The 18,538-nt window shown below is 46.2% G+C and overlaps 1 long non-coding RNA gene across 1 annotated transcript in view; it reads right to left on the bottom strand.

The window, feature by feature from the left end:
• Nucleotides 1–1,957: 1,957 nt before the first annotated feature.
• Nucleotides 1,958–18,538, bottom strand: part of LOC145974546 (uncharacterized) — a 63,916-nt gene continuing 47,335 nt past the window's right edge. The window contains exon 3 of the long non-coding RNA XR_014439728.1: nt 1,958–2,008. This is a non-coding gene — a long non-coding RNA (uncharacterized LOC145974546). The remainder of the gene's footprint in view (nt 2,009–18,538) is intronic.

Here is an 18,538-nt window from a genome sequence, read left to right as displayed (position 1 = left end):
CTTCCATCTGAGCATTCTTCCGACCGAGAGAAACCGAATCAGAGTGCACTCCGGTTCGATCGAGAGATCTCGATATCGGTCTAACATCCGACCGCCTAAACGCCCGGTGCATACACCTCGAGGTAGAGAGGAGAGCTACCTCGGACGAGGCATTCTCGTCGGCACGGCGTTCCCGGAATTTCTTATCTCCATTAGGGAAATACTCGCGAATTTCCAAGAACCGTACGCTTATCATCTGCGTAAAAACGGGGCTAGACCGAAAGCCCAGACGAGCGACAAAAACGCGAGCCACGCTACGTCAAACGGTCACGCCGTTTGTAAACACACGCGGTATACGCGCATTCCAACGTGCGAACCCGCGAAAGATATTATAGCGCGGGTTACTTGTGCATCGCGACCGTATACACGCTGCATCGTACCGTCATACCGTACACGCATACGATCGAACATTTATACCTTTTATTTATATACGCTGCATCGTACCGTCACGCCGCACCCGCATACGTTCGGCCAGTTATACATTTCTTTTCTGTATATCTATTTAACACGAATAAAACCTCGCTTTTATTTTCTGACGAAAACCCCGAGCGTGATCTTTGAGCTTGCCTAACCGAAAACCGAATCCTGATCCCGGCTGCGATTATCCGCCGGCGAGCGCGGAGTTCGTCCGTGACAAATTTAATTAGATAATTTGTCTTTTATTATTTTTGCCACATAAGATAATAATCAATTAGAAATAAGAGTTGCGATCGACAGAACTGAATCCTCACAGAATAGTCCGTGAAAGATGCAATGACATCAGAAAGCAAAGCGCTGTGTACAACACACGAGTCTCTGCATGCGTGTGAGCTAGGACCCAATGATGCCAGAAAGAAGACGCACACATCAGAGAACCATGTACATGTGCTGCACAGAACGTTCTGTATGGTTCTTTAATGTACCCGCGTGAGCCGCGTCTTCCTTCTAATATCACTTACTAGGATCTCATGTTTATGCTTTACCGATTTAATGCTTTATCTGCAGCACAGTTCAAAGCAGTTTCCTCTGTCCGTTAAATGATACAATAGCGTCGCGATGAAAAAGTACTACGCAATTATTTTACATGCGCCTTTCCTTTAAAAGAAAAATTTATTATTTAAGTGTATTTAAAACAAAATTTTAATTTGACATTTCTTTTATTTCTAATCGATTATCAAGTATATAAGACATATACGACGAGCAAACGCCATTATAATGTAGGACATTTTGACATTCTTTTTATCGAAATACCAATACTAATATGTATAAAATTTGCGACAGGTCATAATACCGCAGACATTTTCCAACGTTGTATTAATCTATATAATGTTGATATACTAATTGAGAAAGGTGTGGAAACTATATAAGAAGTAATAGATGACACAAAGATAAATAATAAATAATAAATTAAATGCAATAAATGCAATAATAATATAAAGAGAATTGTTCGAAAACCGAAATATCATTTCGAATCAGAATTATGCATAGACAAAAATCCGTATTTTTCTAGTCTGTAAATTCAAGGATTCAAAATTAACGGGCGACGAGAAACTTCTCGAACTCCCTATTTATCATAAAAACTCGACCGTTCGAGTTATCTCTAATTTTATCTAGACATAAGAAACGCGTGTCATAAACGTTCACAATAACATCAGCAACTGTCGACAAAATCAGGGAGGCGTACGGGCATGCGCGCCCATACGTCACGATCAGCTGATTGCCAATCAGCTGATAGAAAAAGGTTGCGAGGAATCGGCGGCCAATTGTACGCGGCGCCATGAGGTCACCGCTAAACAATTAAATTAATTGGCCCTCGCAACGATGGGGCCCCTCGATAAAAGGGCCGACCGCCGAAAAGTCGGGGCAGTCCGCTGTTCTTTTCGATATCACCGCTTAGTTAAACCGCATAGTAAAACCGCTTATAACGACCGCTTTTTCTCTTGGACTTTCGCAATCTCTTAGACAAACCGCTGTGCCATCGCTCGATTATCTGAAATCAAATTAACTCTTCAGCTTTGGACATTTATCTTTATTTTTTCTATATTATACGTGTGTGGTGTCAAAATAAAAATTTCAAAAAAACACAAAAAAATTACGTGGTGTAGAGTTCTTTAGCTTTAATTTACTGTCTGTGGTCGTCCAGGTGACGCGCTCTCAAAACTCGTCGTTATTGCGGCAATCCGCATTCACCCGCGAACAAGAATGTATGAATATGGTCCACACACACGTATATTTTTAGATACAAGCTTAATAATCCGAATTACAAACTAGAAATATACGCAAAGAGGTCTTTTTAAAGTCGAATAAATTTTTAATTATTAATTGGATCGCCTTCAATCATTAGGATTATTTTCATAACTTTTGGAGAACTAACCAAAACTGTTGCGAGAACTATTGGAACTCCTCAAAATAATTTCCCTCCGTACTTAGAAAATTTAGGCAACGAGGTCTCTTTAAGGGGTTATACCTAGTCAGCAAGTCGAAAAAAAAAACGTATTTTTGGGGAATATCAAAAAAACTGTTAGGTATTCTTATTTCATCGATTCTTTATCATAATATATATCTATCAAAGAAGTTTTCATAATTTTTTCAATCAAAAATATCGAGAAATGTAGGCACAGACGAGTAGTGAACGAAGGGATTTTAATTTTGATGAAACCTTTTTTTTTATTAACAAAAGAACGAAAAGTTTTAACATGAAAAATTCGTATTTTTGCGTCAAACGTCTGTCACATTGTCAAAAATCAATTTTTTGTAAAATCCTTTGTTCACTGACTAGATCAATTCATACGAAAGCTAAATCCTTTTGAATTTTTTATTTTTTATTTCAGATGATCCAGCTCCGAGCAATCTTGCTCACCGCCAAGCGCCTCCGAAAAAAGATGTTTCTGGAAAATAGCTACTGTGCCTACATTTCTCGATATTTTTAATTGAAAAAATTATGAAAACTTCTTTGATAGATATATATTATAATAAAGAATTGATGAAATAAAAATACCTAACAGTTTTTTTTTAAATTCCCCAAAAATACGTTTTTTTCGACTTGCTGACTAGGTATAACCCCTTAAATAACTCTTTGAATAACTTTTTAATTATATTTATTTTAATTATAAAAATTATCAGGATCTCCTAAAAATGTACACAGGGATTGCAATTAATCATCAGAACTAATCAATGTAATAATTTTTTTTAAGTTTATATATTTTTTTGTAATATCAAAAATTTTTTATTTATTTATCAGGAACTCTAGTACACATTAAAATGAAACAAATGTTTTATTCAGAACTATTCGATCTTTAAATCGAGTGTGAAGTTAGCACCCCATTTTTTAAATGTTATTATAATGATGTTAATCGCCGGAACTCTTTTAATTTTTAATAAGGAACTCTAAAACTCTTTAAAAGGAAGCTGGAACTCTAATCAGAACTATCAGAACTTTCAGTCGAAATTCTAACTTCACATCCCCCTGTTGCTCTCGATTCTTGGGTCCACTTTTCTTTTTGAGCTGTCTATCACGATTGTCAAGTGTGACAGAGAAAGTAACACCATTGTAGAGAGCGAACGAGATGACCTATCATCAAAGAGTTCCGAAGTCTCTTAGAATCGGTTTCTTTGCTTCCTCTATCCATTCGCAATTCACGAAAATGTAAACATCTTATAAAATAAAAATTGATACCTTTATTTTTAATTTCATCGGTTTGAAAGTAATTTTAATGAATTAAAGAGATTTTTCCCTCCGAATGGGTCTCCACCGTGGTGGAGGGGCTTACGGTCGCATCCGGGCCCACCCGTTAAGAGCTGGAGCCGGGTGCGACCAACGAAGAGGGATCCCCCCAAGCCAAGGTGTTAATGAAATTGTGCCGACGGCTGCGTGGCGCAGGGGGTGCTGCGTCTCGAACGGTTCCCCCGGATACCGGGCGACCTCCGGGGTATTTAACCAAGCCGCAGCCATTCGCGGCTCTGGTTGGGTGATAACGCGCATCCGCGGTTCTCGTGGGACCAAAATGGACTCGACAAACGTAACAAACAAAATGACAAAAGACACCACTATGGACAAAGTCCTCCAGGGCGTGGCTTCCTTAGGGAGCGAACGACCGGAGGAATGCAACTCGGGGGCACCTAAAACCCGAGTCAGATATAGCGGAGCAGCAAGGAGACGCTACAAGAAACAGCTTCAGAGGGAGGGAGAGGCTACTAAAGCCCAAATCCCTCCAGCTGAAGCTGATTCTAGTCCTGGGCCCAACAGCGGTGGAGTTCCGACTGTGGCGCTTAAACGCGCCCGGCCGGGGAATAACACCCCTAGCCCCATCGATACTCGCCAGGGCAAACGACCCAAGATCAATGATCAAGGGTCATATGCCCAAGCGACCAAAGGGCTTGTCAGACTAGCCCTCATTTTGGAGGACTTCCTTGACAAGAAGCTAGGAGCCGCGGATTGTGGATTGATCAGGAAAATGATTAGAGGGCGTATCCTCGAGTTACCCGAGGGTACAAAAGCTCCCACATTCGCCGGCTTCTGGGAGAGAGACGGAGCCTTTGTTTTTGTGTGCGACGACGAACAGTCGAGGGACTGGCTAAAAAGCCTATCCTCCGACCTGAAGGTGGGGGGAAACTCCCTACGTGTAGTGCCGGTCGATGAGCTGCCTAGGCGCCATCGAGTGGTGGTACACGTGGAGGAGCCAGACTTGTCTGCTGAGGAAGTCTTGAGGCTCCTCGGCAGACAAAACGCAAAACTGGCGACCGGAGATTGGATCGTCACCAGGGGAGCGTGAGTAGGAATGCTACGAGCACCCACTTCGCCTGCCTGGTTGGGGATCAATCTCTAGACGCCCTGAAGTCCTGCAATTTCAGGCCCAGCTGCAGTCTCGGACGGGCATCCGTTAGGCTGCTCGAAAGGGAGTGCGGCAAGAAGCTTGAATCCGTGGAGGGGACACCAGGGAGGACTGCCTAAATATGACGGTCTCCACGGTACCCATCACCCAAATTAACTTGCATCACAGTAAAGGTGCCTCGGCTATCCTTGCCAGGAGCACTACTGCGATGCACACACACCTTGCCATTATCCAGGAGCCTTGGCTCCTGAATAATGCCATCAAAGGTTTGGGCGGCTGTGGAACTATTTTCAGAGTCTGTTCGAACCGCAAACTAAGGACATGCATTGTAGCAAAAGGCCTTAATATCACTTTTCTGCCTCAGCTTAGCAGCGAAGACCTAACTGTCGTCCAGACGAGCATCAACCTGGAAGAGGGGAAGACAATGGACTTACTCATAGGGTCAGTATATATATGCCCTACGATTCCTGCGATCCTCCACCTCAGGATAATGTCAAGAACCTGGTTGCCGAGGAGGCAGGACTCGAACTCCTCCTGGGCTGTGACGCTAACTCCTACCATGTTGGTTGGTGGAGCTCAAATATCAACCCGAGAGGGGAGAGCCTGCATGATTTCATCCTGGAGAAGGGACTTATCTTCCTAAACAGAGGTACAGAACCTACCTTCATGGACGCTAGAAGACAGGAGGTAATCGATATCACTATTTGTACCAAGGGCGTGTCTGAATTGGTAGGAGACTGGAAGGTCTTAGACGAACCTTCAGGATCCAATCACAGGCAGATACGCCTCACCCTTTGCTAGCAATCTACGATCTTGCGGAGGCGGAATCTTAGGAAAACGAATTGGGACGGCTTCAGGCTAGACTTGAAGAATAGACTAACTACCGTTCCAACCAGATTCCATAACAAGGATAACCTGGAAACTGCCGCGGCTTGCTTAAGTAACGCTATCTCGGATGCCTTTGAGGCAAACTGGCCCCTGAAACTTATACGGTCCCAGACCAAAGTCCTCTGGTGGAATAAAGAGCTGTCAAATCTCAGATCCGAGACCAGGAGACTCTTTAACAGGGCAAGAAACTCATGTTTGTCTTCGCACTGGGAAGCCTTTAGGAACGCCCAACGCAGGTATAGTAAGGAAATAGTCAGAAGTAAACGCAGCAGCTGGAGAGAGTTCTGCGAAAGCATCAAGAGTGCTCCAGTGGCCTCCAGGCTAAACAGAATACTCAGCTCTGACAATCGCACCCAGTTGGGATGCCTCAAGCGTCCCGACACAGGCTTCACAGTCAACCTCACTGAATCTATCGAGCACCTTATGGAGACTCATTTCCCAGGTTTTCGAACGGTCGACAATCTTCCTACCGCCCGTGTGAGACCAGGAAAGTTTCCAAACCCAGGGACCCCATTGGTCACTAGCGACGAAGATAGTCCATTCCAAGGGCGTTGAATGGGCCGTCAAAACCTTCAAACCCTATAAATCACCCGGACCAAACGGGATCTATCCCGCCTGTTTACAAGAAGGCTTGAGCCTTTTGATAGGCCCCCTAGTTAAAGTGCTTAGGGTTAGTATAGCCCTTAGACACGTGCCCCTTGTCTGGAGTGGCACCAGAGTCACTTTTATACCTAAACAAGGCAGGAAGGGCCATATCTTGGCCAAAGATTTCAGACCCATTAGCCTTACCTCCTTTGTTTTGAAGACACTGGAGAGACAGATAGACAGCCATATTAGGACATATCCCCTTACTACCTGACCGCTGGCCTTTTCTCAGTATGCCTATAGGGCGGGCAGATCCACGGATACTGCCCTTCATCACCTTGTGAGCAAGATTGAGACACTGGCGACTGGAGGGTATGCCCTAGGACTATTTCTGGATATTGAGGGGGCATTCGATACCACCTCATATACAACGATCAAAGAGGCCATGCACAGACATGACATCCCCGAAACTCTGATCGATTGGACACAAAGCATGCTATCGGACAGAGTTTTGACTGTTGATTATGGAGATAAAACTTTGAGTGGTCTCCCGGCCAGAGGTTGCCCGCAGGGTGGCGTTCTCTCTCCGCTCCTGTGGTGCCTGGTGGTGGACAAACTCCTGGTCAAATTACAAGAAGCGGGCCTCATCGTTTGTGGCTATGCGGATGACGTGGCTGCAATCGTAAGAGGCAGCTTCCTCTCAACCCTTAAGGAGCTTATGGATAAAGCACTTAAGATTATTCAAAGCTGGTATCAAGCCAAAGGTCTCACGGTCAATGCGTCTAAGATCGAGGCTATGATTTTTACCAGAAAATACAAGCCCGAACCCATAAGGCCTTTGAGGCTCTGGGGCAAAGAGCTACCATACACTTATTCAGTAAAATACCTGAGGATCCATCTTGATCCCAAACTAAGCTGGAGATTTCACCTTGAAGTCAAACGCAAGAAATTTTACACCTCCATGTGGGTATGTAGAAGGGCTGTAGGTTAAACGTGGGGCATTAGACCCAGAATTGCCCTCTGGATCTACAAAGCCATTCTACTGCCCCGTCTCACATATGCTGCGGTGGTCTGGTGGCCCAGGGTGGAGAAAGTGGGGGCCAGGAACCTACTCAGAAGTCTTCAGGGTTGTTACCTTAGGGCGGCGATGTGGGCCATGAGAACCTCCCCTACGGAGGCGCTTGAGATTGCACTCTGTCTTCCACCCCTGGACCGCTTTATTATCAGCACAGCCAAACTTTCTGCCTACAGATTAAAGTGTCACGGTGAATGGAGAGGACAGCATTCTGGTCATACCAGGCTATCGTTCCTCCATGAACACCTATTCTCTCTGCTGCAGGATAGAATACCTAGGAAATCCCAGGTCTTTAAGCTCTTCAAAACCCAGATACTTTCTAGGGAAGATTGGAGTAAACCAGAACGAATCTGCCGGCCAAACTGGGACATTTGGTATACGGATGGCTCGGGGGCGGAAGGACGATTTGGAGCTGGAGTCTACGGCTCAAGGACTAACCACAGGGAATCTTACTCCCTAGGGGAGCTGACCACGGTTTTTCAAGCTGAGGTTCTAGTAATTCTTGAGTGTGCAAACACCTTAACCTTAGTTAAAGGCACCAACAGAAATACCATATACTCATCTGCTCCGACAGTAGGGCAGCTATTAACGCTCTAGCCAAGACCACCACTGAGTCCTCGGTGGTTTGGGACTGCATGCTAGCGCTCAATAGATTAGGCGAATCCAATAGGATCACCTTAGCCTTGGTTCCCGGTCATCAGGGAATTCATGGCAATGAAGTGGCGGACGGCCTGGCAAAGCTAGGCACCCTCGAGGTCCCGGCTAGACAGGTCGTCGGCGTCCCCTTTGCTATAGGTAAAAGACTCATCAAAGAGTCTTTAAAACGGGAACATCTGGTTTCGTGGGGCCAGGTTCAGGGCTGTCGTCAAGCCAAGCTTTTGCTGAACCGACCCCTTTCTAAAAGGACGGATGAACTCCTAACCATGAGCAAAAAGAAGCTCAATATCTCCATTGGCCTGCTCACGGGCCATGTGGCCCTCAGGGCCCACTTATTCAATCTCGGCTTGGCCGATGGGAAAGACTGCCGTCTATGTGGCGAAGAAAAAGAAGACAGCATTCACATTCTGTGTTACTGTCCCCCTCTCGCTCTTAGGAGATACACACTCTGGGGTCATATGTTCGCTGAACCCAGTGTATTACAAAACATGAGGGTGGGCGATCTATATAACCTTCTTATAAGGGCCAAATTGGATCGCCACAAATAACCTCAGACAACCATGGGGTTACAGAAGATCTTTTAGATCTAGGTGACACCAGGGACTGATCTAGCCCCACCCGTCTTTCATACTACTACTACTACTAAAGAGATTTTTGCGATTAAAATGATATCAAACACGACGTAACGCACGCACGCACGCACGCACGCACGCACGCACGCACGCACGCACGCACGCACGCACGCACGCACGCACGCACGCACGCACGCACGCACGCACGCACGCACGCACGCACGCACGCACGCACGCACGCACGCACGCACGCACGCACGCACGCACGCACGCACGCACGCACGCACGCACGCACGCACGCACGCACGCACGCACGCACGCACGCACGCACGCACGCACGCACGCACGCACGCACGCACGCACGCACGCACGCACGCACGCACGCACGCACGCACGCACGCACGCACGCACGCACGCACGCACGCACGCACGCACGCACGCACGCACGCACGCACGCACGCACGCACGCACGCACGCACGCACGCACGCACGCACGCACGCACGCACGCACGCACGCACGCACGCACGCACGCACGCACGCACGCACGCACGCACGCACGCACGCACGCACGCACGCACGCACGCACGCACGCACGCACGCACGCACGCACGCACGCACGCACGCACGCACGCACGCACGCACGCACGCACGCACGCACGCACGCACGCACGCACGCACGCACGCACGCACGCACGCACGCACGCACGCACGCACGCACGCACGCACGCACGCACGCACGCACGCACGCACGCACGCACGCACGCACGCACGCACGCACGCACGCACGCACGCACGCACGCACGCACGCACGCACGCACGCACGCACGCACGCACGCACGCACGCACGCACGCACGCACGCACGCACGCACGCACGCACGCACGCACGCACGCACGCACGCACGCACGCACGCACGCACGCACGCACGCACGCACGCACGCACGCACGCACGCACGCACGCACGCACGCACGCACGCACGCACGCACGCACGCACGCACGCACGCACGCACGCACGCACGCACGCACGCACGCACGCACGCACGCACGCACGCACGCACGCACGCACGCACGCACGCACGCACGCACGCACGCACGCACGCACGCACGCACGCACGCACGCACGCACGCACGCACGCACGCACGCACGCACGCACGCACGCACGCACGCACGCACGCACGCACGCACGCACGCACGCACGCACGCACGCACGCACGCACGCACGCACGCACGCACGCACGCACGCACGCACGCACGCACGCACGCACGCACGCACGCACGCACGCACGCACGCACGCACGCACGCACGCACGCACGCACGCACGCACGCACGCACGCACGCACGCACGCACGCACGCACGCACGCACGCACGCACGCACGCACGCACGCACGCACGCACGCACGCACGCACGCACGCACGCACGCACGCACGCACGCACGCACGCACGCACGCACGCACGCACGCACGCACGCACGCACGCACGCACGCACGCACGCACGCACGCACGCACGCACGCACGCACGCACGCACGCACGCACGCACGCACGCACGCACGCACGCACGCACGCACGCACGCACGCACGCACGCACGCACGCACGCACGCACGCACGCACGCACGCACGCACGCACGCACGCACGCACGCACGCACGCACGCACGCACGCACGCACGCACGCACGCACGCACGCACGCACGCACGCACGCACGCACGCACGCACGCACGCACGCACGCACGCACGCACGCACGCACGCACGCACGCACGCACGCACGCACGCACGCACGCACGCACGCACGCACGCACGCACGCACGCACGCACGCACGCACGCACGCACGCACGCACGCACGCACGCACGCACGCACGCACGCACGCACGCACGCACGCACGCACGCACGCACGCACGCACGCACGCACGCACGCACGCACGCACGCACGCACGCACGCACGCACGCACGCACGCACGCACGCACGCACGCACGCACGCACGCACGCACGCACGCACGCACGCACGCACGCACGCACGCACGCACGCACGCACGCACGCACGCACGCACGCACGCACGCACGCACGCACGCACGCACGCACGCACGCACGCACGCACGCACGCACGCACGCACGCACGCACGCACGCACGCACGCACGCACGCACGCACGCACGCACGCACGCACGCACGCACGCACGCACGCACGCACGCACGCACGCACGCACGCACGCACGCACGCACGCACGCACGCACGCACGCACGCACGCACGCACGCACGCACGCACGCACGCACGCACGCACGCACGCACGCACGCACGCACGCACGCACGCACGCACGCACGCACGCACGCACGCACGCACGCACGCACGCACGCACGCACGCACGCACGCACGCACGCACGCACGCACGCACGCACGCACGCACGCACGCACGCACGCACGCACGCACGCACGCACGCACGCACGCACGCACGCACGCACGCACGCACGCACGCACGCACGCACGCACGCACGCACGCACGCACGCACGCACGCACGCACGCACGCACGCACGCACGCACGCACGCACGCACGCACGCACGCACGCACGCACGCACGCACGCACGCACGCACGCACGCACGCACGCACGCACGCACGCACGCACGCACGCACGCACGCACGCACGCACGCACGCACGCACGCACGCACGCACGCACGCACGCACGCACGCACGCACGCACGCACGCACGCACGCACGCACGCACGCACGCACGCACGCACGCACGCACGCACGCACGCACGCACGCACGCACGCACGCACGCACGCACGCACGCACGCACGCACGCACGCACGCACGCACGCACGCACGCACGCACGCACGCACGCACGCACGCACGCACGCACGCACGCACGCACGCACGCACGCACGCACGCACGCACGCACGCACGCACGCACGCACGCACGCACGCACGCACGCACGCACGCACGCACGCACGCACGCACGCACGCACGCACGCACGCACGCACGCACGCACGCACGCACGCACGCACGCACGCACGCACGCACGCACGCACGCACGCACGCACGCACGCACGCACGCACGCACGCACGCACGCACGCACGCACGCACGCACGCACGCACGCACGCACGCACGCACGCACGCACGCACGCACGCACGCACGCACGCACGCACGCACGCACGCACGCACGCACGCACGCACGCACGCACGCACGCACGCACGCACGCACGCACGCACGCACGCACGCACGCACGCACGCACGCACGCACGCACGCACGCACGCACGCACGCACGCACGCACGCACGCACGCACGCACGCACGCACGCACGCACGCACGCACGCACGCACGCACGCACGCACGCACGCACGCACGCACGCACGCACGCACGCACGCACGCACGCACGCACGCACGCACGCACGCACGCACGCACGCACGCACGCACGCACGCACGCACGCACGCACGCACGCACGCACGCACGCACGCACGCACGCACGCACGCACGCACGCACGCACGCACGCACGCACGCACGCACGCACGCACGCACGCACGCACGCACGCACGCACGCACGCACGCACGCACGCACGCACGCACGCACGCACGCACGCACGCACGCACGCACGCACGCACGCACGCACGCACGCACGCACGCACGCACGCACGCACGCACGCACGCACGCACGCACGCACGCACGCACGCACGCACGCACGCACGCACGCACGCACGCACGCACGCACGCACGCACGCACGCACGCACGCACGCACGCACGCACGCACGCACGCACGCACGCACGCACGCACGCACGTGGAATTGTCAATTGCAAATTACATATTTTTTCTTCAAAACAACTATGTGTTTTCTTTACACCAATTGATTCCTCTCATTATTTTGTACATAAAACTATTAAGGTAAGATAATCGAAAAATGAATATTTTACAAGATATTTTACTGTTTATGTAAAATTAAGAAATTATTTCAAGCCTCATAACTCAAAAAGTACTTAACGAAAAGGTACTTAATTATAGTGTTTTGGAAAGCTCTCGAGATAAGCTACAAGAGTTTGCAAAAATATATAGGGTGTTCCATTTAAAAAAATTGAAGTGACCTTCACGTGACCTTCAAATGACTCTTCAGTGTCAAACCAATGATACCATCTTACGACCCCCTCGAAACCATAAAACTTTTGTCTGAAACATTTTTCTCTAAAATGCTTTGTTTCCGAAATAATTGCGTGCGTTAATTAAAATGGCTCACCCTGTATATTGTGTATATGTATGACTTATACAGAATATTTTCTACGTAACTTGTTGTAACGCTGTTTTCGCGCAGCTTGTTACGCGTATGATTGTTACGAGCGACAGCGAATATCTATGACACGGAATACGAGGAAGAAGACGCAAGAATGTAATGTTTTAGTGTACGGGTACATGTATACTGACATATATTATTACACGCAAGATGGAAGAGAAGGATAGTACGAGATTGTCTCTCCTTATCACACAAACCGATTATAGCGCCGTCTGTCGCGATATCACGCAACTAATCTACTGCTTCTGAGCCTCGATCTCGCATACACACATATGAATGAAAATTTTAGACACCTAAATATTTTTTACTAGGCTTCTAAACTCATTTCTGAAAGTTCATTTATATTTCTTCATGCAATCTCGAAGAGGAAGCTATCTTATTTTATGGATATAAACTGCACAATTTTTATATTAAGCAAGTGTTGTTACGACTTGACGCTAAAAGTCGATAAAAAACTGTAATTTTTCAATTCTCTTTTGTTTTTAACATACAACCGGCAGATTCTTCTTTTATTTCTATGTATATACTTTAATCATGGAGGAACGTTTATTATTCTGTGTAATCAATAAAAAGATTTCGGTGCCCAAAATGATAATCGGTTTAGTCGATAAAACAGAGGAGTCCGGAAATCCTCTTAATTATAATATTAAAAATTAAATTCTTCAAAATTTTACTATTACATGCATTTTCTACAAAACAATAGCAAATGGGGATTTTCCAGTTACCTGCAATACTACGTGCCATTATAACTAAAACACTTTTTGCAGAGACGGAAAAATTATCGTGACCCGTATCTTCGAAACCTATTATCTCATCCTGTGATACTGTGGCGTCTTGCCATACGCCACAATAGCGTACCGGCATACTACACTGGGCGCCTACCACCAAGGCTACCAGATTGCACACGCTGCGTCCAGCGGCGGCACGATTTGTATCCCCACCACTTTCGCGCACTAAGGCATAAGCTCTCATCCGTGTACGCTCGACGTTCGGTCATCTTCGGTTTACAGAGGAAGACGGATAGATTAGCTTTTGTCCCCTTCTCTCCTGAGAGGTCTATTGTATCTTATCTATCTCTCTGAATACAATAGCTATGTGATCCTCGAAATCTCGAGCTGGCGAGTTGGCGATGCAAGTTGCATCGTTGCAAGTATCGCAGCGATACTTATCACACATAATATTTTCCTATTGATTTTTTTTATAAAAGTTTATATGTTGTTTAAAAAAGAGAATATAACATATACAAAAACAAATTTTACATATTTTTATCTAAATTTTTATCTAACATATTTTTATCTCAATTTTTATCTAAATTTCTCCACTCTTGGCCAATATGTACGCTTTTTTATTAAAAAAAAATTTCTTTAAAAAAATAATTGTAATAAAATAATATTTAAATTTATTTTAATAGAATTGTATTTTGTTATTATTATTTTGTATTAATGTATGACGTACATCTTGTTGCTCAACGGAAACCGCGAGAAGGTGGTGGTCTCTTCCGTTAAAAAGGAAATGTAAAAAATTTAACAAATGAACAATAATAAAAATAAAATTAAAATAAAATAATAAAATAATGATAAATAATAAATAAAAATAAAAAATAAAATTATAATAAAATAATAAAATATAATCAATTTTCTAATTGATAAAAGGTCAAAAGATTATTTCACATTTCCTTACATACATACATACATACATATATATATATATATATATATATATGTGTGTGTGTGTGTGTGTGTGTGTGTGTGTGTGTGTGTGTGTGTGTGTGTGTGTGTGTGTGTGTGTGTGTATATGTGTGTGTGTGTATATATCTTTACACACTTATTTCTTAAGTGTATATAAAAATTTTTACACACTTAAAAATCTTTACACACTTATTTTTTAAGTGTATATAAAAATTTATTTTAAAATTATTTATCGCAGGAAGAGCCTGCTACGTCAGCATCCGCATGGACATTTAAATTGTTTTTATTAGCGGCATATAATTTATCCGCCGACATAAGAGATAAATGCTCTTCATTAATGAGCATATTTAAAGCTGTTTCTCCTCTAGTTTTTAATGCAGACTTAAACACACAAATAGCATTAACGGAAACCGTTGAAAAGCTATTACGTGTTTTCGTTTTTAAATTGTTCAAAAGAGAAAACATTCTCTCAGGATCGGCATTAGAATTCGGAAGCGTCCGAATAGTATTTATAATATTCGTTAAATTGGAATATTTAGAAACATTATTCGTGTGCCGACGTTGTAAAATTGCTTTCCACATATTGTCAAAATTTAATTTAGAAAAATTTTGTTTTTCTTCCACTGTCTGATGCTAATGCAATCCATTCTTTTTTTAAAGCATCTTCATCAAAACCGCCGAGAGTTTTAGCTACGAAAGAAACATCATCAAATGATGTTTGTCTATTATTATCGAATAAACTTACAGATGGTTGAAAAACTTGTAACTTTAATAAAAATTCATTATTTATAGGTAACCTTTTACAAATTTCTTCTGCAGCAGTCACATAAAATGTTAAACAGTTCTCTCGAACAATTTTAACTATGTTTATGTGATCTTTCAACGTTAATTCGTTCAGATATTCCTCACATTCTGATCCCAAAATAATTTCATTAATAGGTTTTTGATTTTCTTTTAATGAGAATATAATATTTGAAGAAAATGGTTTTAAATATTCTTCTTTTATAAAATTTCCACAGATTTGGAAAAGAAAGTTTTTAGATTTTGGCTGCAATAAATGGATTCTCGTTTCTGACGCTTGAAAGAATGCATTAAATGCGTTAAAAAAATTTAAAACATTTTAAAAAAAGAAAATAAGCTTTTATCTCTATGTTGTTCATCATAGATAATAAATATTTTCCAGAATTTGTTTTTTCACTCGCAACCATTTCAGTAAGAAAATATTTAATTGTATCCCAAGATTCAAGAAGTCGTTCGATGCATAAATAATGAGAAAGCCAGCGTGTGTCACATAATTTTAATATTTTGTGATTTGTTTCTTGGAAACATTCACAAAATTTGCGAAAAATAGCTGTTCGTTTTGGACTGCTATTTAAATATTTTGCAATTTTTTTTTTAAATTCATCGCAATATGCAGGCATTTTGGAACAAGCAGCATGCGCTGCTAATGCGGAGGAATGGCACGCGCATGAAAATGTTAAAACATGTGGGCATATTTCTCCCAATTTTTTTTTAAACGATAAATGTTTCCCTGTCATGACGGAAGCATTGTCGCATGATAGGGCAACAATATTTAAAAATGGTATCTGTAATTTCCACATTTCACTTTTAAATGCATTGAACAACTTTTCTGCGCTTGAATCTTTGGCATCAATATTTATTAATTTAACTAATTGCGAGCGAACATCTAATGTCTCCGGATCAACGTATCGGATAAAAAAAGTCATCCATTTATTATTAGTGAGATCAGATGTTTCATCGATAAATATCGAAAATTTTGTGTTTTGAATAATATTGACAACACAATTAGTCTCAACCGGACATACAACGTTTGTAATAATATTTGTACATTTTGTTCGGCCCATACTCATACTATTCAACACATTAGGATCTTTTCCTATATGTTGGAAAAAATTAAGAATTTCTTTTGCCGTTTGATAAGGAATATTTTTCTCGGCAATTAATGCGGCATATCTGATTTCCGCTGATTTCTTACGCTCATCAAAAGATAAAAGTGATTCATTAATTTGTATATTTGAATCCTCATTCGAAACTCTTGTTTCAATATAATTTTTTTCTTTATTTATATGAACATTAGATTCTGCGTGACGATAGATTTGCCATAAACCGCCAGCGATAGATTTATCACAAATCGAACAAAAAAATAAGCTTGCATCATATGGCACTTCACGTAACCAACATTTAAATTGCTGAATTTCTAACCATTTTTGTTGAAATTTTGATTTACGCAATTTTTTTATTGGCGAATCAACATTATTATTATTATCAGTTAGCGTATTTACCTTAATATTATTTTTGTGACACGCAGAATCCGCATGTCTTGATAGTGTTGAATTGCATGAATAATTATTATTGCATATACTACAATAATAAAGACTATCGTCGGATGGTACTTTGCGTATCCAAGATTTATATCGATCATCACTAAGCCAAGCTTCTAAAAAATTTCGCTTACGTTTTTTGGTTAATTGATCACACATTTTGATTATCTATTCTTAACTTAATTTATTTTCTCGTCGGCACAATATCACCAATCTTTTGTCGATTGCTTTGAACTATCTTTTGACTGGGTCACGAACGTATTCGCAAGACAAGCACAGTCAACAGTCAACAATCAACAATTAGTCGATAACAGTCGACATGAGTCGAGAAAAAAACAATGTCAAACACATATAATATTTTGAATATATATTTGGATATACAGAGTGTCCCAGATCACCCGTACATCCCTTTTAAAATAAAAATAAATGGCTTTTATCAAAAATCGCGAACAATTTTAAAGTGAATCGGGTACGCTCTATCAAATGGTGATATTTTCAACTTCTGATTCCGACCGGAAATACGCCATCCGCATCGGAAGTCGAATTTTTTTAGAGGTACATGGTACTTTTTATTACAGATTCGAATTGTACATGGAAAAATAAGAAACTTTTGTATCAAACGTTTTTTCTGAAACGTATTTTTTTTTTAAATACGTTTTAGATTTTTTTAACGCATTTAATGCATTCTTTCAAGCGTCAGAAACGAGAATCCATTTATTGCAGCCAAAATCTAAAAACTTTCTTTTCCAAATCTGTGGAAATTTTATAAAAGAAGAATATTTAAAACCATTTTCTTCAAATATTATATTCTCATTAAAAGAAAATCAAAAACCTATTAATGAAATTATTTTGGGATCAGAATGTGAGGAATATCTGAACGAATTAACGTTGAAAGATCACATAAACATAGTTAAAATTGTTCGAGAGAACTGTTTAACATTTTATGTGACTGCTGCAGAAGAAATTTGTAAAAGGTTACCTATAATGAATTTTTATTAAAATTACAAGTTTTTTAACCATCTGTAAGTTTATTCGATAATAATAGACAAACATCATTTGATGATGTTTCTTTCGTAGCTAAAACTCTCGGCGGTTTTGATGAAGATGCTTTAAAAAAAGAATGGATTGCATTAGCATCAGACAGTGGAAGAAAAACAAAATTTTTCTAAATTAAATTTTGACAATATGTGGAAAGCAATTTTACAACGTCGGCACACGAATAATGTTTCTAAATATTCCAATTTAACGAATATTATAAATACTATTCGGACGCTTCCGAATTCTAATGCCGATCCTGAGAGAATGTTTTCTCTTTTGAACAATTTAAAAACGAAAACACGTAATAGCTTTACAACGGTTTCCGTTAATGCTATTTGTGTGTTTAAGTCCGCATTAAAAACTAGAGGAGAAACAGCTTTAAATATGCTCATTAATGAAGAGCATTTATCTCTTATGTCGGCGGATAAATTATATGCCGCTAATAAAAACAATTTAAAAGTCCATGCGGATGCTGACGTAGCAGGTCCTTCCTGCGATAAATAATTTTAAAACAAATTTTTATATATATCACTTAAAAAA

The sequence above is a fragment of the Camponotus vicinus genome, unplaced genomic scaffold, assembly GCF_025532165.1.
Source record: "Camponotus vicinus isolate PSW18456_S1 unplaced genomic scaffold, iyCamVici1.0 SCAF_7, whole genome shotgun sequence".
Lineage (NCBI taxonomy): Eukaryota > Metazoa > Arthropoda > Insecta > Hymenoptera > Formicidae > Camponotus > Camponotus vicinus.
This window is presented reverse-complemented; position numbering and strand designations above follow the sequence as displayed.